Source organism: Eulemur rufifrons, chromosome 2, assembly GCF_041146395.1.
Source record: "Eulemur rufifrons isolate Redbay chromosome 2, OSU_ERuf_1, whole genome shotgun sequence".
Taxonomy (NCBI): domain Eukaryota; kingdom Metazoa; phylum Chordata; class Mammalia; order Primates; family Lemuridae; genus Eulemur; species Eulemur rufifrons.
The window spans coordinates 82,558,870-82,582,280 of NC_090984.1; the positions used below are offsets into that span (position 1 = coordinate 82,558,870).

General features: G+C 40.3%; 1 protein-coding gene across 1 annotated transcript in view; it reads left to right on the forward strand.

Annotated features, from left to right (window-relative positions):
* Positions 1-23,411, forward strand: part of FRMD6 (FERM domain containing 6) — a 224,092-nt gene that overhangs the window by 52,594 nt on the left and 148,087 nt on the right. Inside the window, exon 2 of the mRNA XM_069486987.1 lies at positions 19,439-19,501. The gene's annotated coding sequence lies outside the window, so the exon portion shown is untranslated. The remainder of the gene's footprint in view (positions 1-19,438; positions 19,502-23,411) is intronic.

The following is a 23,411-nucleotide window of genomic DNA, read 5'->3' on the forward strand; positions in this document are numbered from 1 at the left end:
ATCTCACTATCACAGTGGAATTCATGTCAGGTCAATAAAGTCTTATTTTAGGAATTGATTGGACAGATCTAGGCCTCCAAAAGCTTATGGAGCCAGGTTTGGTTTGTGGAAGGCTGTGCATTCCAGCAAAGAAGAATTCCTCTCCTTCCCTGAACTTATTTGGCACCCTGCCATTGTGTCCCTTACTGCTGTGTTCCTTTTTTCTAGCTGGGCCCTGTCTCCACAGTTAGAGTATAAATGTTTTAGAGGCAGGACCCTGCCTGGAATGTTGACTCCTCTGCCCCAGCACAAGTCCATTCACCTAAACCCATGCCATAGCGGGGCTCGTGCCATGTCTGCTAACGCTGATGGCCATGTGACAACATGAAGAAATTCACCCCGGAGAGCCACAGTCTGTGTTCTCCCTTTCTCATCCCTAAATTCACCAATTCTTTTGGAAGTAGGAATGATGTCTTTTTACTATGGGCTCATTTTATTGCATTCAATGAATTTTTGGGAATCAGAGCCAGCCAAAAGTTGTACAAATATTAGGCAGCTTCTGCTTCTCTGACACTTGATGAAAACGGCATCTGTGCTAATGCATCTACCCTGCCATCAGGAAGCTCTTCTCCCTGAGAGGCATTGCCAGCGCCAGCCTCACCAAAGGGCAGCTTGGGAGGAGATGCTCCACGCTCCCAGCCCGAAGGGATTCCTGGGATGATGCCTCATGGTGTAGGGGTAGAAGCAGGGCGGTGAAGTGAGTGGAAGAAGCATGAATTCAGAAAATCTGTATTTGAATTTTAACTCTCCCACTCACTACTTGGGTGACCTTGGCAATTTTCACAATGTCTGTGAAACACATTGTACAATGCATGGCAGGGAGTCAGCATTCACCAGATGCTAGTTTCCCTTGCCTCTCTGAGCCTCAGTTTCCTCATTATGATGACTAAGAATATTGCATACTTTAGTACTTGGCACATTGAACATGCATACTGAATGCTTTTAATTCCTTCGCAGTTTGCTGGTCCCTGGGGCCACCCACACTGTTTGGCACATGCTGTTTCCCTGTGCTGGACCTCCTTAGAGTCAAGTGTTCTATTGGATGACTTTCATTTGTCCCTTGCTGCAGTGATCTGAAATCATGGTCTATCTGCCAAGTGGACTTTCTTCTAGCACCTACACAGTAGTTTCTGCCCATCCCTGACCCTGTACTAGATAGATCCCTGGTTCACCCAATTCCTGTTCCTAGATCTAGGGACTAGATCTAGAAAACTTTCCCCATTTGCCACCGGTAACTGACTTGTAGAAAAATATCAGAATCCAGAAGTTTTTATTCTTGGTGTACTTCCTTTTCGAACTTCATTCAGTACTTTTGGTATTCTTGAAGCAAATATTTTTATAAATCATTGTCTTTAAAAATAAAGTATATAGGTTCATTGTAGGAGAAAAATTGACTTAAATATAGGTAATAAAAAGGAAGAAAAAGAAGGTCAGTCATAATCCTATCATATGTAGAGAACCATTATTTGGCACTTTGGTAAATCCCTTTGAAATCTTTATATAAATGAACATACACATATATATACTTTATATAAAAGTACAAATGTATATAATATAAAATATATTAACATATGTAAATATATGTTAAAATAGTTTAAGATATAGGTATGTATTTGCTCTATTTGCCTCTAACTGTTCCATGTTTTTAGAAACTATCAAAAACAACACATACACAATTTCAGTGTTCTTACTGTTTTATGACCTGCTTTTTTCACTTGGTTATCCCCTGTGCTATTGAATACAAATCACTGTTTCAACCAGTGGTCCCCAGCCTTTTTGGCACCGGAGACCAGTTTCATGGAATGAAATTTTTCCACAGATCGTGAGGGGTTCAGAGGATGGTTTTGGGATGATTCAAGCAGATTACATTTATTGTGCAGTCAAACCTGCTAATGATAATCTGTATTTGCAGCCGCTCCCCAGCGCTAGAATCACTGCCTCAGCTCCACCTCAGATCATCAGGCAGTAGATTCTCATAAGAAGCATAACTTAGATCCCTCGCATGTGCAGTTTATAGTAGGGTTCACACTCCTATGAGAATCTAATGCCACCCTGATCTGACAGGAGGCAGCATTTGTGCAGTGATATGAGTGATGGGGAGCTGCTGTAAGTACAAATAAAGTTTCACTAGCTTGACCCACTGCTCCCCTGTGCAGACCAGTTTCTAACAGGCCAGAGCCCAGTGCCCATCCACCGCCCAGGAGTTGGGGGCTGCAGGTTTAAACAAATCAATGCCTAGAACATTGCTGAGCCTATAACAGTACACAATGAATATATATCAAATAAATGAATAAACATATCCTGATGTATTCTCTGTGTAAATTTTGAGTTTTCTATGTTGGATTTCCTTTAAGTGGGGTAAATTTGTTGATAAAGTTTTATGAAAAATTTCATTAAAAAAAAAAACCTCATTCAAAGGGAGATAAGGTGGGTGTTTATTAACATCAGTTGGTGGACTCCTGTCCGTCATAACTTCTCATCTTAGAACTGCACACAGATTTAATATTGGTATCCTATTTGGACTAATTCAATACTGCAAATTTAAAAACTATTTTTCCTTTGAAATTTGGGAGATTTAAGTAGAATGTTTTCTGGGATTGGGCAAACAGTTACAAGGGCGACAAGTGTCCTTGGATCCCCTACCACACACACACCCTGATGCCCCCAGGGACCAGGGAGTGAGTTCACACATGAAGTAGACCGGGCGTCGGTGCAGATATAAACCCACTGCAGTCACTCTGTGAAACTGGAGTGCCCACTCCCTTCCAAAGGGCAGCCATGACTGAACATGTGGCGATACGGGGCCCAGTGGTACCAGATCTTCTTACCTTTCAAAAGAAGCCAAAAATTTGAATATTTATGTGAAATTCTTCATTTTGGATAATTGCAACTCATTTGATTTAAAAAATATAAATCTATGCAAGCCAAACAAAATCTACCTGATGACACCAAGCCTCTGAGTCAGGCTAAGGAGCTGTTTAAATTGCCTGAAAGACCACAGACGCTTGAATGCCAGGTGGGAGACTGGTTAGGCCTGCCTTCATCCAGGGGGGCCACATGTAATCTCATAAACCAGACCTAGATTCTCAGTGGCTCCCACAGGAAGTCGTAAGTACATTCAAGGAGTCCTGAGATGGCAGTTTTGCTGGGCAATTACTTCAAGGAATGCCAGTTCAAATAGAGGAGACTGCCAACATCTTTGACCTGGCTCAGTGACTTGGCAAGTAGAACAGAGAGAGGTCTTAATATATTGCGATTAAGTTCTTATTTCTAAAGAGATCTCTGGGACTAAATTATAAAAACCCTCAGATTTACCTTCTCTTGGAGCTCTACTAGAGTTAAATGTCTCTACTGCCTCTTAAAAAGGAAACAAATGTCAAAAACAGACAAATCCCAGCCAAGTGATGGGAAATGTCATTTCAGGATAATAGCCTTAATAGCATCTGCACAATACTCATTAAAATATATTCTTTCCTATGAATGCCCTTAACTCTGCAGAATGGGGACATGGCTTCAACCAGACAGGTTCTCAGATCAGGTTACATCAAGATACAAGCAGTGGATTCTGTGCTGCCTGGTCAACAAGGAAAGAAATCCAGGCATTTTTGTTTTGTTTTTTTTTTTACGATTAAAATGCTTTATGAAGGAGATGGATAGTTTGTCATCTTTATTATTGATCATCTACAAGTATTAGGGTTGATTGAACAGTGGAGGCTGACGCAGTCACTACCCTGGAAATTTTGATTTAATTTCAAAAGACAGAGGGCCGTAAATCCACAGCTGTGAGAAAATAGGCATAGTTAAGATGCACTCCAAGTACAGTGGTACTCAGTGGAGCGGCCACTTCTGGGGCTTTGTGTATACCTGACTCTGCTTCCAGTCCCGAGGTGGCCGGGGTACTCGTTAGGACTACTGTGTTCAAGATATATCGAGTGGCCAATTTCTGCACCATATTCCATAGCTACTCTGTGAGGCGGGGTTGGCACTGAGGAAACCTTGGAAACTGACCTCCCATTATCCTAGGAGATACTAGGAGTTACTCCATACAAAATACACCTGAACGAGAACTTCGGTGAATCCCACAGAACCGCACAAAATGCATGTTGGCATGAGGCAGGAAGGGACGCCTTCCGCAGGATATTCTCCAAAGCAAGCACTCGCTGGGATCTGCAGTGAAGCCCTGAAGCGTATTTCTGCAGCCCTAGCCCATTCTTATCCCAACCCCTCAAGGGCCGCAGGAACTCGGAGACTCCCAGATGACTTGGGGCATTACCTGGGTGAGGTCGGACTGATTTATAGTTTATTATTGAACACTTTCTCCTTGAAATGATGTGTTTGGTAATTAGATTCCTTTTTTCTTCATTTTGTGACATCCACCCATCTATCCATCCATTTTATACACTTTTAGTGAGCACCTACAATGTACTAGACCCTGTGCTAGGGAACAGGGATAGAAAAAGTAACCCAGGTACATGCAGTTCCTGTCCTTATAGAGCTTGTAGTCTGGCAGAGATTCATATTAAATACTCCCACAACTGGTGAATATTATTATCAGGATAGATGCCATGTATTGAACACTCCTTTTGCACCTCTTTTTCACATCCTCTCTGCCCCACCTCTTATCCGACCACTGTTGTGGCCACGGGTTCCAGACAGGCTTTGGCCGGCTTCACAGAGGTGTAATTTGATGGTGCCTGTCCGCAGCCCATAGCTACTTCTCGCTTCCTGCCCTGGGGCTTCTCTGGTGCTGAGGTGTGGGAACTGCTCAGAACACACAATTATCAAGCCTGGAGGTGGGGGCAAATTAATACCCATGGGGCCACCTGATGCAATGGGAGGCTGAGGCTAATAAATTAATACCTCCCCTTTTTACCCCTCGGTGAGCAGTTCAGAGATGATTTTCATAAGGTTCCTCAAAATGTTCCATAAGAACTGAGCACTCATTGCCCACAGCAGTGATCAAGTCATAAAATATCCTTTTACTGGCTTTCTGTCTTCCCTGTTTCATCCCCTAGGTCCCCTACTTCTACTTCCTGAGATTATCCCCAAGTAAACTGCCTTCGTGTAAGCCCTTCTCAAGCTCTGCTTTCAAGAACCACAGGCTATAAGAAGTATAACGACTCTGAGAGTATATATATAAACACACACACACACACACACACGGGAACCCTGACTTTATCAGGACTGTAAGGGAATAGAATAGTGCTTTATCCACTTTGTTAGATGTTTTTGGTTGCCTACCCAGTAGTCATTTCCCACCTCTTCCCTGCTAGTAGAATCCCCAATTTTACACACCAGACATCCACCCCTCAGCAGAGCCCATTTAATTCACCAGTGATTGATCTAGAGGTGAACATATGACCCAAGTTAGGCCTGTGAGACATAAGAAGGTCAGCTAGCGCTTTCTTGAAGTTTGTTTCCCATACTTCAAAGGCAAGAAGTAGACGCTCTCTGAGTCTAGATATGATGCATAGGCCTGTGTCAAGCATCTTGCAGTCATGAGGGTATCTGGCTTAAGGGCAAGGCCTGTACACCAAGATGGTGTGGCAGAAAGTTGGGAAGATCTTGTGGTTTTGACATTGGGCCACTGAATTGGCTAACAATTTCCTTATTTTATTTTTATCTGGTTTTATTGTTTTATTTCCTTACTATTTATTTTGAGCTGAGTCTTTGGCTACTAAGAAAGGGTCATCTTCCCTGCGGGGTGGATACCTGATATTGCAGCTAAAAGCATCAGAAATGAAATGCCTCCTGGAGGTAGGAGTATGGATCAGATTTTCTCATCTACTGATTAGTTCTAAGAGATATAGACTTAATTTTTTTTCTGGTAGCTCTTTCTACTGCTGCTTTGGCTCTGAAGGAGTTGCAGGTAATGAATAGCTAAGAGAAGAAAAGGAGCAGGGCTTACCAAGAGTGTGAGGGGCAGGGTGTGAACTTACACAGCAGGAAAGGAGAGATGGGTCTAGGAAGATGAGGTCAAGCTCCCACATGAACATCAAAACAGCACCCTAATACCCCATTAGCAACAAGCATACCTGGTGCCCAGATGTTAGTTCCTAAGACCATTCCCCAATAAAAGGAACCAGGGATCCTTGGAGACATGAATGATTCTAGGACTCGGGCAACAAATACACAAGATGAAGCTGGAGCACCTGGTAGAGCTGGAAAGTAAGAAACTTCTAAAACAAAACAAAATGAAATGAAGCAAAAGCATAAACTCAACAATGATGAAGGTATGTCAAAGGGACAAAGAGTTGGCTAACTGAAAACACTCCCAATGGCCAAACCTGGAACAATTTGAGCAACAAAATTAATAAGTATTTGTATTATAACCCAAAATATAAAATAAATATCTATGAGTCCATATGGCATAAATAAATGGTTGCATAAATAAATAAATAGGGTAGAAGAGACAAATCTCCCAGTAGAAAAATTCCTTCAGTTTATGTAGATACTCTGGCCTCAAGGAGGTGGAGCATAACTCCCCATTCCTTAAGTGGGAGCTGTGTATAGTATTGATACTTCTTTCCAAGGAGTACAGTGTGGAAAGAGGGAAAAGTAACTTTCCAACTTGCAAACAGTACCTCAACCAGGTGCTCAGGATTGGCAGCAACAGCAATAAGTCATGTTGATACTATGTATCTTTGATATGATGTGATGGGAATGGCATCTGGGGAATCTGTGATTTTCTTCCCAAAACCCATAACCACAGTCTAGTCATGAGAAAAACATTAGATAAATCCCAATAGAGGGACATTCTACAAAATACCTGACCAGTACTGCTCTAAATGAATGTCAAGGTCATTAAAAACAAGGAAAGTCTGAGACACTGCCACAACCAAAAGGCGCCTCAAGAGACATGAAACTGTGATATGGCATCTAGGACAGAATCCTGAGACAGAAAAGGGACATTAGGTAAAAACTAAGGAAATTTACATACAGCATGGGCTTTAGTTAATGATACCATATCAATATTGGTTCATTAATTCTAATACATACAGCATACTAATGTAAGATGTTAGGAATCCGAGAAATGGGGCACAGGGTATATGGAAACTCTGTACTATTTTCACACTTTTTCTGTAAATCTAAATTGTTCTGGAAAATAAAGTTTATTTAAAAAAATACCCCCTTGCCTGCACTAGGAAATACTAATGGCCTACATACTGTAGCCCCTTCTCTTTAGTACAAGATTTCTCAAAAGTAGCTTTCTTGGCTTAAAGGGCAGTGATGTGAAAACTTTTACATAAGGGCCACCAGATGGCTGTCATGTGGCAAAAGTCTACCCTCTGGACTTTCTACCTGAATACATGACCTTCAGATGCATGTTGGGGAGCATTTAACCCCCCAAGAAGAGTTCTACTGATGATGTCTATCTAAATAATGTGATACATTTCATAGTTTCAAGTGATAGCAACTAATGCACATTATAAATATAGAACTCAGATAGTTCATACCAAATTTAAACCACATTTTATGTTTTAACTTTTATTCCTTCAACAAATATATAATGATTGCCTATTACGTGCCAGGAAATATTCAAACTAAGTGCCTTTGATTTTCACAACTGGGCTATGTTGGAATTGCTTTTGGAACTGATTAATTCCAAGCACTTATAAATTTGCAGCTTTAATTAGACACTGATTCAGTCTGTTCCTGGTTAAAAATAAATAGTGGGGATATATTAAAGAAAAGATACTACTGTTGAAGTTGCTGTGAACTTAATTACATGTTGGGTTCAGTTGACTTACTATGTAAGGTCCAAACGTCTTTGGATGATTTGTTCAAAGGTTGGAACAAGAGATATCCAAAGGCACTTTATCATCACCTCTTACCTTCTGATGTAGTCATTTGTACATACCTCAGTTACTCATAAGCTCCTTCAAAGCAAGGGTTAAATATTATTCACCTCTGTATCTCCCATGTAACTACCAAAGGGCCTTGCACATAATTGTTAAATACATTTTGGTGAATAAATTAAATAAGGTTTACCTCTGCTGCTCCTGTGACTTGATAGGAGGCTTAACTGGAATCACAGCATACTCAGAATGTAGATTTTGATTACTGCCTCCTTTCTGCCCACAAAAGTCACTGGCAATATTTAGAAAGCTTTTGTTCTCTCAGCTTAGCAGATCCATGTATTTTAATGCACTATATATTATATATTTTACTATATTATATTCATTTTTCACATCAATCACGGAGTAATTAGAAGTACTTCTTTTTCTTAACAAGTGTCAAAACATTTCATAGCACCAGTTTACTTTGCAGAATTTTACATCCCGAGTAAGTGAAAGCCTTAATGATCAGAGTCAAACCTTACGCATTGAAATTAGCTCTGCGGTGACATTTACTTAATTGCTTGACAAGACTGTGGCTCAGTCAAGCTTATCTTTCCCAAGCTTATCTTTCTTATTTTTGATCTTATTAATTAAGCCATTTAGATCAAGTCCTTGGTGGGCAGGAGGTGGGGTGAATTAGACAAGGCTTCTGTTCCAAAGAAGATTTAGTCCGTAATTATGTCCAAACTTCCCAATTCACAGTCCATCCTAGCTGTTACAAGGATTAATGTACCCATTGTATGTAATACAGCAACGCCTCATTTATCACTGGAGAGGGAGGTCACCCCCTAGTTCCGTCCTGAGCTGCCCCTGTCTCCTCTGCACCCTCCACCATACTCCGTGGCTTCAACCGAGACTTCTATTCAAGTGGCTTCCAAATCCAGATCTAAATCTCTGACTTTATTCTAAACCCCAGATGCCTGCATTTCCAAACTCTCCATTTTGCTTTCTGAGGGACCATGTTATTTTCACGTGGCACTTAGTACAATGCTTTGCAGGGTATAAGAAAGTAATAAATGAGGAAATGAAGCATTATTCACAACTGCCAAGATAGGGAATCAACCTAAGTGTCCATCAATGGATGAATGGATAAAGAAAATGTGATGTATACACAGAATGGAATACTATTCAGCCTTTAAAAAGAGGAAATCGGCCGGGCGCGGTGGCTCACGCCTGTAATCCTAGCACTCTGGGAGGCCGAGGCGGGTGGATCGCTCGAGGTCAGGAGTTCGAGACCAGCCTGAGCAAGAGTGAGACCCCCGTCTCTACTAAAAATAGAAAGAAATTATATGGGCAACTAAAATATATATATACAAAAAATTAGCCGGGCATGGTGGCGCATGCCTGTAGTCCCAGCTACTGGGAAGGCTGAGGCAGTAGGATCGCTTAAGCCCAGGAGTTTGAGGTTGCTGTGAGCTAGACTGACGCCACGGCACTCACTCTAGCCTGGGCAACAGAGTGAGACTCTGTCTCAAAAAAATAAATAAATAAATAAATAAAATAAATAAATAAAAAGAGGAAATCCTCTCATTTACAACAACATGTTGGAATCTGGAGGACATTATGCTACGTGATATAAGCCAAGGCACAGAAAGACAAATACCACATGATCTCACTTATATGTGGAATCTAAAAAAGTTGTACTCATAGAAGCAGAGAGTATAATGGTGATTATTAGAGGCTGGGGGTTGGGGGAGGGGCTGGGAAAATGTTCTTCAAAATATATAAAATTTCAGTTAAACAGATGAATAAATTCAGGAAAACTGTACAACATGGTGACTATGGTTAATAACAGTGCATTATATACTTACAAATTGCTAGGAGAATAGCTTTTAAATGTTCTCACCACCAAAAAAATAAGCATATGAGGTAATAGATACGTTAATTACTTGATTTAGCCATTCTACTATATATATATAAATCATGCTGTATCCATAAATATAGACTTTTATTTATCAATAAGTAAATAATTTTTAAAAAAATCAAATGAGCAAATGAATAACTAAATATTTAATACGGAAAATCAAAGCCAACTCTCTTAAGAACTAAAAATTTTAGCCATTTTCAACAGGAAGCCATCAAAAATGTCATATTAATATAATTATATACCTTTTTCAACAAAATGTAGTAAACATAATTTAATATATATATTTTTTTTACGTAGAGATCACCATTATGAATATCAGTTGCTATAACACACAGTAACATAGTAGTCCTTAGGCATTATTAATCATTTGAGAAAATTTTCCCTCCTCTAAATCATCATAAATAATTTTCTGTCCTTTTCCTTTTAAGACATTTATGTTAGTTTTCTGTCTCTATATTTTGAAGTTTTTCTCTCCTAGGACTATCTTTTATAATTATTTTGAATCTCTGCTAATAGTAGAAACGAGCAATCTACATTTATTGACCCGGAATAAGTATGTATTGATCTATATTGTACATTATTGTTTCCTATATCACAATCAAGGTGTGAGAAGGCAGAAACTCTCCTATTACAATGAAATGAATATCACTCAACACAAAACTAAATTAAATTTCATATTTATTTAAATTTTCTCTGATAAGAAACTCTTAAAAGCATTTATATTGGTATCCTATATGTTTATACAGAAAATTATACCTTCAATAGAGTGGTCAAAAATGTAGTAATAGTCATGTCAGCTGGCAACACTGTATGAGAGCAGCATGGGAGACAAGCTTGGTGTAATAGCCAAGTGGGCAGGAGATCTCTGTTGACATCCCACTCCTTTACATTGATCCTGAATCTTCCCAAGGGTGTCCTTCCTACATCCTACCCTGACCTGTCCTCCCATGAATTTCTCCAAACTCCAAAAGTATTCTTGGTCCTTTCTTAATAAGTTTCCAGCCCATCATCTTGGTATCTGGGAGAAAGTAATTCGATGTTTGCATTTTATAAACAAAATTAATTACATGAAATGAGTTGTGGATTATTGACGTCTATGAAGTCCATATTCTTAAGCCCCTCTCCCCAACATCAGAAGACTATGAGTTAGCAACTTGCCATCCCACTTGGAAATGTCACGGTTTGGGGGAAGACTGAGCTAAATTCTGAGTACAGAATATTTGCCACTTGAATCTAGATCACTCTTTTTAAATGGAGTCTGTCTGCGGGAGGTAGTTGCTTACATCAGCTGCCTTTTAAGGGTGAGTCAGGAGGATTCAGAAGAATTCAGCCACATAGGACTACTACGGAGGAAAGAAATCACTGTGGCAGTGAGTCCCTGATATCAATGACAACATTAATTTCTCAGACTATCAATGTGGTCTTTCTCTTGTGGCCTCTAACCCTAACCCTATTACAAGGAAGATATTGCTATCATTGAGGGCTAGAATATGGAATTAAACAAAAGCAAACAATTTTATTTGAAGATCCCTTCAAAATTGGAAGGGACCTTCTTTGTACTAGAGCCTGGTGTGGCCCAGCAGTAGGAGTGTGTTGTAAACCACCAGTGCTTATTAGAGAGCAGTGGGGAAAAGTATCTTCTATTATATAAAGAGTCTGAAGCTGTGAATCATGTATTTAAGTAACAGAGGTGAAGGCAAATGGCAATGGACTTGTAAGCAAAGATTACGCTGAATTTGGTAACAGGCTTGGGTGGTTTTTTTATGACTTCAACCTGACATTGACCTGATGAGCTTTAGAAAAATAGTCTTGAATTGAAGAGCACTTACCTCCCAGCAGAGGGGTTTCCATGTTAATGGACATGCCAACTTTATACAGTAAAAGTGAAGGTCAAGGGTATCTGAATAGTATGCATGATCCTTTCAGGCTATTGTAATTGAATTTTCCAATATCATGATTCACTGAGAAGAAAAAAGGAAGAAATCAGCATAGATTCATTTTTCATCTTAACCTAATTTTTAAAAATAATATGTTTAGCTTATCCTTCCTAGAAAATCTGATCTTATACAAAGATCATGGTATCAAACCATTTTCTAAAACCATATTTCCAGAAGAGGCCAATTCAGTTTATTTTCCTATTCTGTAGAATTTGGCCAAAATCAAAAATTCCTACCCTGGCCTTTTTATCTGCCTTTCAGGGCCCAAGTCTGGCATCAGTTGCTCCTTCAGCTTCAAGATGAGGTGAGAAATGACTATTTGAGGAAACACAGGTCACTGCAAAGTCAGTGTCCATCTTTCACCTACACATCTCTATCCTGCCCCATCCTGCGGCCACAGACTACATGATCCAAAAATGAATAACTTGCCTTCTCAGTCAGAATATAAGTATTAACCAGAGATCCAGGGACTAATGGGAGTAGGTCAGGAGATTAGATCTAGCTCTTACACAGGTGGACAAATATTATACAGCTCTGTCCAGGAGGTGATGTGTGATGCCATTCATCAGATAGCAGGAGCATTGTTCAGGCCGCAAGGCACCCTGGGCTCTTCAAGTTGGCCCAGGTACGTGTACTCTGGAGACACAGTTTTATAAAAACCCTGGTGCCAACGTAGTTCAGAATGAGTAGGATTGGGAAGTCGATCATGCATGGTGACTGTGAGAGCCCCCTGCACTGTTAGCCTAGAAAAAGCTCTTCCATTAACTTCTTGTCACAGGGCATCCAAGTCATCCTCTCCCTCCACTCCCTCTCTCCAGCCAAGGTAGAATTTCTGCACAATGGCTAAATCATAACAGGTTGGAAAACATTACCAAGAAGATCTGAGTCAATACAGACTTTCTTTCAGCCTGAGATTTTATAACCTGAATTGAATTAAACATGACAGATTAATTAAGAAACACAATTTGCATTATGTTGATCATGGATTGTCCCAGTTACTGTTGCTGTACAACAAACCACCGTAAAACTTAGTGACACAAAACAATCATTTATTGTAATCTTGGAGTCATTGGGTCAGGAATTGAGACAGGCCACAGTAAGGATAGCTTGTCTTTTGCCACAGTGTCTGGGACCTCAGCTAGGGAGACACAAAAGCTGGGGTGATTTGATGACTTGGGGCTGAAGTCATCGTAAGGTTTCTCTCCAACACGTCTGCAGTTTTGTGGACTGTAGGCCGAGAGCTCAGTAGAGCTGCTGACTGAAGTGCCACCTCCAGCATGGAAGACTTCTTCCATGGTGACAGCTCCTCCCAGAGTGAGGAGAGAGAACCAGGAGGCAGCGTTATGGCCTTTCCTGACCTAGCCTCAGACAACATCGTTTCCACGGTAACAGAACTATGGCTCACAAGCCCAGACTCAAGGGCAGAGTCAAAAATTCCATCTCTCAATGTGGTGTAGAATGTTTGTATATGCTTTATAAGTGTTTTTAAGTTGCCTCATTCATATAAGGCATAACTCTTGAGAACTAGAGCTATAGTAGGAAAAAAGCTATTGTGGTTACAACACAACTTTGATGAAATGCGTATCTCAGTAACAAAACATGATGAAGAACTGAAGAAAGTATATTAGAAAGTCTATGATAACACTAATAGCTATTAAAAACGCTTAACATAATCAGGCTTGGAAAAGCCCAGGTTTATTCACTGATAGTAAGGTTTTATAACTATGTACTTAGATATTTAGAAACAATTTTATTTTCAGAATTCCTGCAAGATAAATAACTTTGCAATTGCAAGTTATAACCTTTCCTAGCCACCTTTACCTCTTGAAAAAAAAAAATCATCCTATTCCCAATTTTTAATCTTTTTATTATGCAAAATTTCTTCTTGGAAGTACAGCTATGTATTGATTTCATTTATTATAGCTCTACTGACTATGCTGCTCCTTGCTCAGCATCGCTTTGCACCCCACACAGAGGCCCTATTTCCTCTCCAAGCCTCCTTCAGTCATGTTCAAGTTTCACACCTCATTTTATTGAGTCTCTCTCTGCACTGTACTCATATTTGTCATCACTTTTAAACATTTGAATTCCTAAGCTTGGATTGTCTTTTCATTAGGGCCAGAGAAAATGCATTCATGTTGGGGCCTTTGATCTCTGAGGCACTACGTGATTTAAGTTTGTCTCAGATCTTCGGTTTCCTCTCTGCAGTAATGAATTTGGGCAAAAAAAACCTGTATAACTTAGTTTTAGGCAAAATCTCTTTTTTTTAGGGTTTTTTAATGATGGGAGGAGAAAGAAATTGACCTCTTTGAGAAGAGAGGAGGTAAAATGGAGTGGCCTGAAGGGACCCCTGGAGATTAACTGGCCTCTATTTTGAACAGGGAGCTCTGGGGTCCCAGAGAGCAGACCAAGCACAGCTTGGACAGAGAGAGATTATGGGCAGCAGCAGCTCGGAATAATAGGTAGTTTAAAGGATATAATTAACAACCTTCTTCTGAAAAGCAGCACAGCAGCCTTAGAAAGAGGGGGTCAGGGGCCCTTTGTGAAAGGCCCCAGGGCAAAAACCTCTTCCAAGCACAAGGGAAAGCAAATGTTTAAATAAGCAGTTCCCATAATAGTTAAAGAGTGACTTCACTTGCATGTAGGAGCTTGTATTTGCTACAATCAGGTACCATGTCACTTATAGAAAGAAGTTTATCATCATGTGTGATATTTTCCTAAGAATATAAGAAAAAATAATGTGTGTGCATTCCTTACGTGTGTATATTTAAAGAGAATAAAAAACACAGAGAAATGATCTTTCACAGAAGGAATAAAGGCAGACCTGTCCGTGCAGCTTAACTTGCCACGGTGTGCCGCCCAGCTTGGATTCATTTCTGTTTGTAAAGCCCATAAAAGTCTTGAGTGAAAACTTCCGTGGAAAAGCTTTTATAATTCAGAAGTCATCATTCAGGCAAAACCCAGACCTGGTTTGGCTCCTTGGCTGGCACTGCCTGGGGCCTCCTCCCTTTGTTCTGCTCTGCACACAGAGGAGGAGGAGCCAAGGAAGATGAAAGTTCTTGACACTGACGCCTGGCAGGACAAGTCCGGCAACTTTCAGAACAATGCAAATTGAATAGCCAAATTACAGTATTTTTCCCAAACTGAAATGACTTTCTTCACAGAAAGGTGTTACACTTGGTTTAAAAGTGCCAGATTCTACCGTGACCCATTTGAAGGCAGCTGTAGTTGAGTTCTAAGCTGCAAGATGCTAGTGAAACACCATCAGATCAGCCCACCAGGTTTAAGCACCAAAATTGATGGGGTGAGGCGAGGCATGCTTTTCTAGGCTTCCTGCCCAAAGGCTGCTTGAGGTTTGTTTTTAAATATTTAAAAAGAAACACCCCTTCTCACTTTCCATCTTCAGAAATGGGCAGAGATTTTTGATGGCGGTGGTGGTGGTGGTGATGGTGGCTGTCCTTGTTTTGTTTGAATGAATCACTAAGAACCAGAGAATGCCACGGTAGGAATGGACTCTGAAGGTCTAGCCCAATCACCTCCATTAACAATGGAGGAAGGAGAGCTTGAGGGAACAGCAGAGCTCTGGAAGTAGCAAGGCCTTAGGTCAAAGTCAAGTATGGGGCACATCATATTGTTATGTCTCCCTCATTTGAGGAACAAAAATCAGAAAAGTTTAATGCATCTTCCCAAGTTCACAGAACTGGTTTTAGAAAGGCCAAGACAAAGCACACTGGGCTAAAGAAATGCATACGTTTGGGGGCCAAAGGAACAAATGAATGACACTTCCAGTACCGCATGAAAATTCATTCCAAATCCAACATATGCTGCTCACATTGCCCCGTCATTTGGATGCTCCATACAGTTCCTCAGAGCAGACAATAAGGAATTGATTGTCCACAGGAAATATTCATACAGATGTGCCTCGCTTTATGGAACACACTGGGCTACTGTGCAGGTAGCTTTGACTATATTTCTAGTATATACGAACAACTCTCTGTTTTAAAAAAAATTCCTTGTAAAACAGGCACCTTTTATGAAAAATAGAATAAGCAGCCTCAATTTATCTGTTTTGTCAGTTCAAATTTTTCTACCTAAAATTCGCTTCACCTGGGTCTTAAGTAACCTGAAAAAGATAATGGAGCCCGCATCCTTCCTACAGCCATTGTTGTAGAATGTGCATTTTGAGTCATGATCCCCAATGGACTTTCAGAACCAAAATTCAAACTCTTTGCGTGTATTGTCCATGTCGGTTTCCTGTCTAGACTTAGAACAATGTATTATAAAGTATTCTTCTGTGTATCTCCTTCTGCCTTGCAAACGTGGGGCTAAGAGGACAGGATCACTTGTTTTGATGGAATTGGTTGGAGCGGAGCCTTTGCCACAGCCTCCCCAGGCAGAACCCTCCCTCAGTATACAGCAGGATCGAAAACGCGAATGCCCACAGGGCCAGACGGTTGATATAGATGAGCAAAGTAGGTTAGGGCAGAGCAGCAACAGGGAATGGTGTGGGCTGTGGAGACGCGGTAGCCAGTGCTCCGTCAGATGGGGCAGGTGCTGCTCAGCTCCAGCTCATGGTTACCAGGCACACATGTAGGCCAGGTTTTGACAGACTGTTCAATTTTTTAAGGGAAAATATAAATCTAGACTATTTAATGCAAAATCTTCCAACTTGTTGATATTAGCAACTAACTCAAATTTGTTTTAAAACCTTGTAAGAGTCAAATTTAAAGTTCTTTGGTCCATTAGTTACCATTGCGAGACCTCTAGACCCTATGATAATATGTAGTGAGTACTAAATTGTATGAAATAGTGTGTTTATTTTCTAAATAAAACACAAGTAAGACCACTCGTCTTTCTGTAGAAATCATATGCATCCTTTAATCTTTGCCTTAATCACTTCTTTCTTAAAACTTTCCCTAACCCTCTGACATCAAACATCTATCTGTGAGGTCTGTGCTGCACAGTGAATGCTTAACTGTATCCTTTCTTTCATTGTTTCTGATTATTTCACATGTACAGATCTTGTATTCAGACTTCATCATAAGCACTTCCGGGTCAAGACTCGTATCTAACACTTCCTTTATGGCAACCTCAAAGCTCCATAAATGTTTGCAGTTGCTATTTTTTTTAATAAAAGGAAAAGAAAATAGCCTTTACTGACATACAGATACATAGTTATACAAGGAATGAGTTTAGTGTCTTGAAGTTCCTGAATTTCTAGCCTAGACAAGCTAACAAGTTAACGTCTGCAGGCACCTTGCCCTGATGAGCTGAGAAGCACTGGCTTACCATACATTTTTGAGAAGAAAGCACTTGGCAAAATAGCTATGAGTTCATCATGTCTTTTCTAGAATAAAAATATTGTAGACTATATTTAGTCCCATGGAGGTGATGTGGTCCTTTACAAGCCTTGACAGTGAGTGAGAAATTTTCTGAGTCAACTCTTGTCTGCAGGAAACCTTCACATTATTTATTCAGACTTATTTATGTATTTTATTTTTATCCTGCCTCAGCCTCCCTAGTACCTGGGACTATAGGTATGCGCCACCACACCTGGCTAATTTTTCTATTTTTTTGTAGAGACAGGATCTCACTCTTGTTCAGGGTGATCTCGAACACCTGGCCTCAAGCCATCCTCCCGCCTTGGCCTCCCAAAGTCCTAGGATTACAGGTGTGAGCCACTGTGCTCAGCCCCTTGCATTGATTTAAACATTAAAAGAATGGTAGGGGCCGGGCGCTGTTGCTCACTCCTATAATCCTAGAACTCTGAGAGGCCGAGGCAGGTGGATCGTTTGAGCTCAGGAGTTCGAGACCAGCCTGAGCAAGAGTGAGACCCCCTTCTCTACTAAAAATAGAAAGAAATTAGCTGAACAACTAAAAATATATAGAAAAAATTAGCTGGGCATGGTGGCACATGCCTGTAGTCCCAGCTACTTGGGAGGCTGAGGCAGAAGGATTGCTTGAGCCCAGGAGTTTGAGTTTTCTGTGAGCTAGGCTGACGCCACGGCACTCTAGCCCAGGCAACAATGTGAGACTCTGTCTCAAAAAAAAAAAAAAAAAAAAAGAATGGTAGGCCTAATTATAGGTCAAATTCATGTTCCACATTCACTTTTCCCAGAATTCTCTGGGCCTTCTTAGAGTGCTTTGGAGGAGCAGAAGCAGGTGTGGTGGGATGAGAACTGGAGCAAGCGTTGAAGTTCCAGAAGTGATTGATGACTATCTTTGTCCCTCAGATGGGGTGCCTGAGAAATGGCAAACACTGCAAGCAACTTTTGGCCATGTTCTGGCCATTTAAGTTATCTCTCTGCTGCCAAGAGCAAGCTCAAATTCCAGAACAGCTGGGCATGTGTGCCAGACTGCCCAAGGATGGGTCTGGGAGTGGGCCTGGCATTTGGTATGAGTCCAGCACCACTTGTGGGTAAGAAAGTACAGAAACAGTGACCCCTGTGAATCCCTAAGTCCACTGGGCTTGATGTAATGTAGGATCCAGAGGCTGAGGTGAAAGGGACCCACTCTGGTATGAATTGACTGCCTGACCAAAGGAAAACATTGTATTCTCTCCTTACCTGGAAATGCTGATCAAGTACTCAAAAAGGCTTTTACTGAGGAACCCCCATCTCCATACTTGCCCTCATAAACACCACACTTACATGCCTCTCAGATACTTCTTTACAGTTCTCATAGTTTGCCTGTATTGTGTAGTAATCCAGAAAAGAAATAAATCATTAAATAGACCACATCTTTGCATTAGGAAGCAGACTTTGGAATACAAAAAAGAAAATTGGGGGGGGGGGCAGGGCGGTGTTTACTAAAAATAGTGCCTTAGTTAAACAATACTTGGGTCAAAATAAATATTAATTAATGTTATTTCAAAAATTTAGTTGTAACTCTGATACTATTGTCACTGCCTATTCAATAGAATTTCCTGTTAAATCATGAAGTTTCCTTTTTTATTAGTCACTATGTTGATCCAATTGCATCTTCTTCATCTGCAAATTTGCACAAGTTGCTAACAAGAACAAAAGTCATTCTATAAAAAAGACACCTGCACCCGAATGTTTATAGCAGCACAATTCACAATTGCAAAGATGTGGAAACAACCCAAATGCCCATCAATTCATGAATGGATTAGCAAAATGTGGTATATGTACACCATGGTATATTACTCAGCTATTAGAAATAATGGCGATATGGCTTCTCTTTGGTTCTCCTGGAGAGAGTTGGAACCCATTCTATTAAGTGAAGTATCCCAAGAATGGAAAAATAAGCACCACATGTACTCACCAGCAAACTGGTTTCCCTGAGTGCACATTTGGGAATAACACCAATTGAGTATCGGACAGAGGTGGGGGCTGGGGGGAAGGGATGGGTGTATACCTACTTGATGAGTGCGATGCGCACTGTCTGGGGAATGGACATGCTTGAAGTTCTGACTGGGGGGCATGGGGGTGGGGGAGGGGATGGGTGTATACCTACATGATGAGTGTGATGTGCACTGTCTAGGGAATGGACACACTTGAAGCTCAGACTCAGGGAGATGGGGAGGCATGGGCAATATATATAACTTGAACTTTTGTACCCCCATAATGAGCTGAAATAAAAAATAAAAATAAAAAAAAAAAGTGATGCAGAAAATACAACTCATATATCCTTGAGATAATGGTGTTTATTCTGTACAAAAGTTAATGCTAATTATAATAATAGAGAACTTTATATTTGTTTTTCTTGATTGTCCTTTATCTTTCTCTCAACAGCCTTCGTGTTCATTTTTTTCTCATGAAGCATCTTCTGGTTGGAAACTTGTCAAATTTCATCAGGTAAGAAGTACTCAATGTGAACCGATAAACCTTTTTGCAAAAATAACCCAAGTTTAGAAAATCCAAAGATGGTATCAGCCTTGGACAGATGTCTAGAATATAAACTGGGAAAGGTCAAACAGAGTCTCCAATCATGCACAATTCAGAACACACTTTAGAATCGTAGTCTGAAAATGTGGTCCCTGGAACAGCAGCAGCACCCAGGAGCCTGTGAAAAATGCATATTCTCAGGCCCTCTCCTGTGCTTTAATAAACCTTCCAGATGATTCTGATATGCACATAATGTTGAGAAACAGTTTTAAATAGGTTCCATGAACCAAACGAAAAGAAAATGTCTTCTCTGGACTGGTGGAATTTGATGGATTTGATGTCTTTTCTGCTTTTCTTCATTGCTCTCTCTTCCTTCAGGTTTATCCAATCCTCATTTAGAAAGCTAAAGTTTGTATCATGAGATCTTACTTCATTCCCAACTTACCGTGTTTAAATGCTATCTAATGTGGGATTCCATCAAAACTAGGTGTTTGGGAAGTTGTCAACTAATGAACTGATTTAAATCCCTCATTAGTTTGAGAAGGAAAATAGTCACAAAAGACACATCTATAAAAGGGTGTCCAACTTCTAAGATGGTTGCTTTTTGCAGTTAATATTCATAGCACATTCTCTTTACAAGTGAAATTAATGATTTTGTGTGGGCCAATGTGCTGAATTGTTACCTCTGAAGTCATTTGCAAAGGATTATGTTGTCCAAAATGTGATCTTGTCATCTCATAGTGTTTAGGATATGTGGAGTTCCCTGTATTATCCAGTATTGTCAATTGTGGAAGCCAGCCTAGATAGCTGCCCAGCAGCCATTTCACTCCCATCCTCACTCTTATTTGGTATAACCCTGGGAATACCATTGAATTAACTATCTGCTAAACTTAGAATATATATAAGGATACTGTCATTCTGAAATAATTGCTAAATGTTGCCCCCAAAGCACCTTTGCTTAAGATGCCCTGACATTTGCAAAGATATGCATGATTTCTTCTTCATATCCTACATATTTCTTGAGAAAGTAGGTATCAGAGTTTCTAAGACTCAGTCTTCTCATGTATAAAATGCAGATAGTAATAGAATCTACGTGTTGGAATTGTTCTAAAAAAAATAATGCAGATAATCCAGGAGCACTTAGCACAGTGCCTGGCTTAATAAATATTAGCCAGGATGAAAGATAATTTTATTAATAGAATTGTAAATTCAAAAATGTCACATTAGACCTTGTTCCCTTAAAAACAAGCACACAGGGAAGATATCAATTGTCTCTCCCTTGCATGGTTCACCCACCTACAAGTGTCCCCAGCCCCACCAGGCCAGCAACACCACTATTACATTTTTCTAGGAAGATTTGTTGTTGTTGTTGTTGTTGTTGTCGTCACTCCCTCTTCCCTGCTCCTTTAGTTCCTTGGCCACTCCTAGCACTCCAACTTAGAATTAGGGACGTGATAAAGTATGGAAAAGCACCAGGCTCATGCACAGTGCAAGGACAGCACAGAATAGCGTCTGCTAAGAGCTTCTCTAATGCCCACCAGCCCCTGGAGCAAAATCCAAAAGGCCAGCTGGGTGACCCAAGTGCAGGCATCAGAAGATCAAAGGACCTGAAGAGGACCTTGAAAGGTGATTTATCTCCCTAACCTCTATTCAACTTGCAAAGCAAAAATGTAATCAATTTTCAAAGATTTCAGGAGAAGGAAATTTCCCTAACCTTTCACATAAATGTTAATGTGAATGGAGAAGAGTTATAAATGATTGTGAAATCTCGTTTTGGCATAAGTTTAAATATTTCTTAGAGAGAATATGCTGGAAAGGTACAGTTCCATCTATGACAAATTGCCCTGTAGATGGCTTTGGTGAGAGGGGAGATGCAGAGGTGGGAAATGGGATTATTGGAAGAGAGGTATGTAAAACACTGGGATTAAATAAATATCCAATAAACAAGAGATTTCTGAGGTTGCATTAGTGACACAGAAAAAATGAGAAACATCTGGAATCTGTACTTATTTTGCTGGTCAGAAACACAGTTTTGAGGTCCTTTGTTGAATCATTTACTTTGTAAAGACTTATTAAAAACAAATGCCTCAGGTGGTTGAAGAGAGAATGTATTGAATTCGGAATGTCAAGCCCTTTAAGGGAACCATTTCAAACAGTTTTTACTTTCCATCAGCTAAGCTTAATGCTGTCTCCTCAAACTAGTCCTTTTGTTCTATTTCAATACATACTTGAAGAGTCAAAGGCTTACAGACCCACTGGAAATTTAACAGTAAATTTTTGGAGACAGAAAGAGAAGACTAATTTTCTTCACATTCTTAAGTGATATGATTCTTTCATAGCCAACACTCTTCCCACAAAAAAAGAGAGAGAGAGAGAGAGAGAAAAGAAACATCTAAGAGAAGGGAATTTACCTAGATTACGGCACTTATTTTTTATTATAGACATAGGTGAGATATAGGAATGAGGTTATTTTCCAGGGAGAAGAAAAAGACGTTATGAATCACTTAAACCTCACGCTGTTCTCAGTCAGTGCTTGCAAATGCCCTTGCTGGGCCCGTAACTAGCTGCTTGGTGTAAGAAAGCAGGGTTACAGGCCAATGAGGTGACTTGGTGTTGGAATCCTGAGGAGACCACTGACTTACTGCATGCCAATGACCTGCTGGCTTTGTCCTGAGACGAAGGAGAGGGGGAGGGATAGAGGGGAGGAAAGAAAGGTGAATTCGGATAGAGGTGAAATAGGTATTCCAGAAATACTCTCCACCCTCATCAATTTGCTAGTCTTCTCTATTACTTTATAAGAAGGTAAATATTGTGAGAAGCCAGATCTCAGGGAAGGCATAGAAAGGAATCCTACATTGAACATAAGGTATATTTATGAAATTCTACAAGCATACTGAATTCCCATGATGCTACTGTGGAGCCAGCTTCACACTGGTCTTTAGTATTCCAGTTATGGTGACAAAGACAGTCCTTGTGTCTTATATCTCGATGCCCAAGCTATTAAATTCAGGAGACAGAACACCCTTACCTTAAAGGAGGCAAGGTAGAGGGCACATGACTACTGGCCAAGACCATTGTTCTCATCAAAGAATCAAAGAATCGCCATGTATCAGTCAGACCACAGTCCTGGTTCTCTCTCTAACCAAGTAACCTGACGTTAAAATGACAACTAGGGGTAGTTTGGGAGAAAGAAAGACAATAAAGTTGCTTTCTGGGAGACATTCCTAGAATCCCTCAATAATTAGTTATTATTAAATTCATCATCCTCTTCAACCTATTTTTTTTATTTTCTAATTGGAGCATCTCTCTGGGTAACAGTTTCCATAGAATTACTAGCCACTGTGTGACTTCATGCTTTGCTTTATTTGTGCAAAAGTTATCTTTGATGAACCTGCTTAACCTACAAGGAAGGTGTTGGTGCTGGCCCCAGCAGCCCTGCCCTGCCCTTACGGGTTTATACACATCAATTCCCTCTGCCCTCAGCGTCCATCTCTTCAGACTGAAGGTGCAATAGGTGTCCCTTCTCCTCATCGCTCAGCCTTTCTAGTTGCCTCTCCTGGGTGGGGCCTGGAATTTACTGAGTTGCATCTTCCAAGCACAGATCTTGGTACAGGCAAAAATAGAGTATAAATATCCACAGAGCCTCAAAGACTACCCTGATAAAAGGTCTTTCTAAAAAAGTATCTGTATGTATTGTGTATTATTATTAACAAAATACAATGTAAACTTGTTGCTTTCATGGAGGACCAATTTGGCCTTTTTCATCCCTGCATGGAGCCTATAAAAACATCTCTTTTATGCCTAGAGAGATGATGCCTCAGCAGTCACTCAAAATGGCTACCAGGAAGCTTTTATTCATACCACCTTATTTCTGAGAATG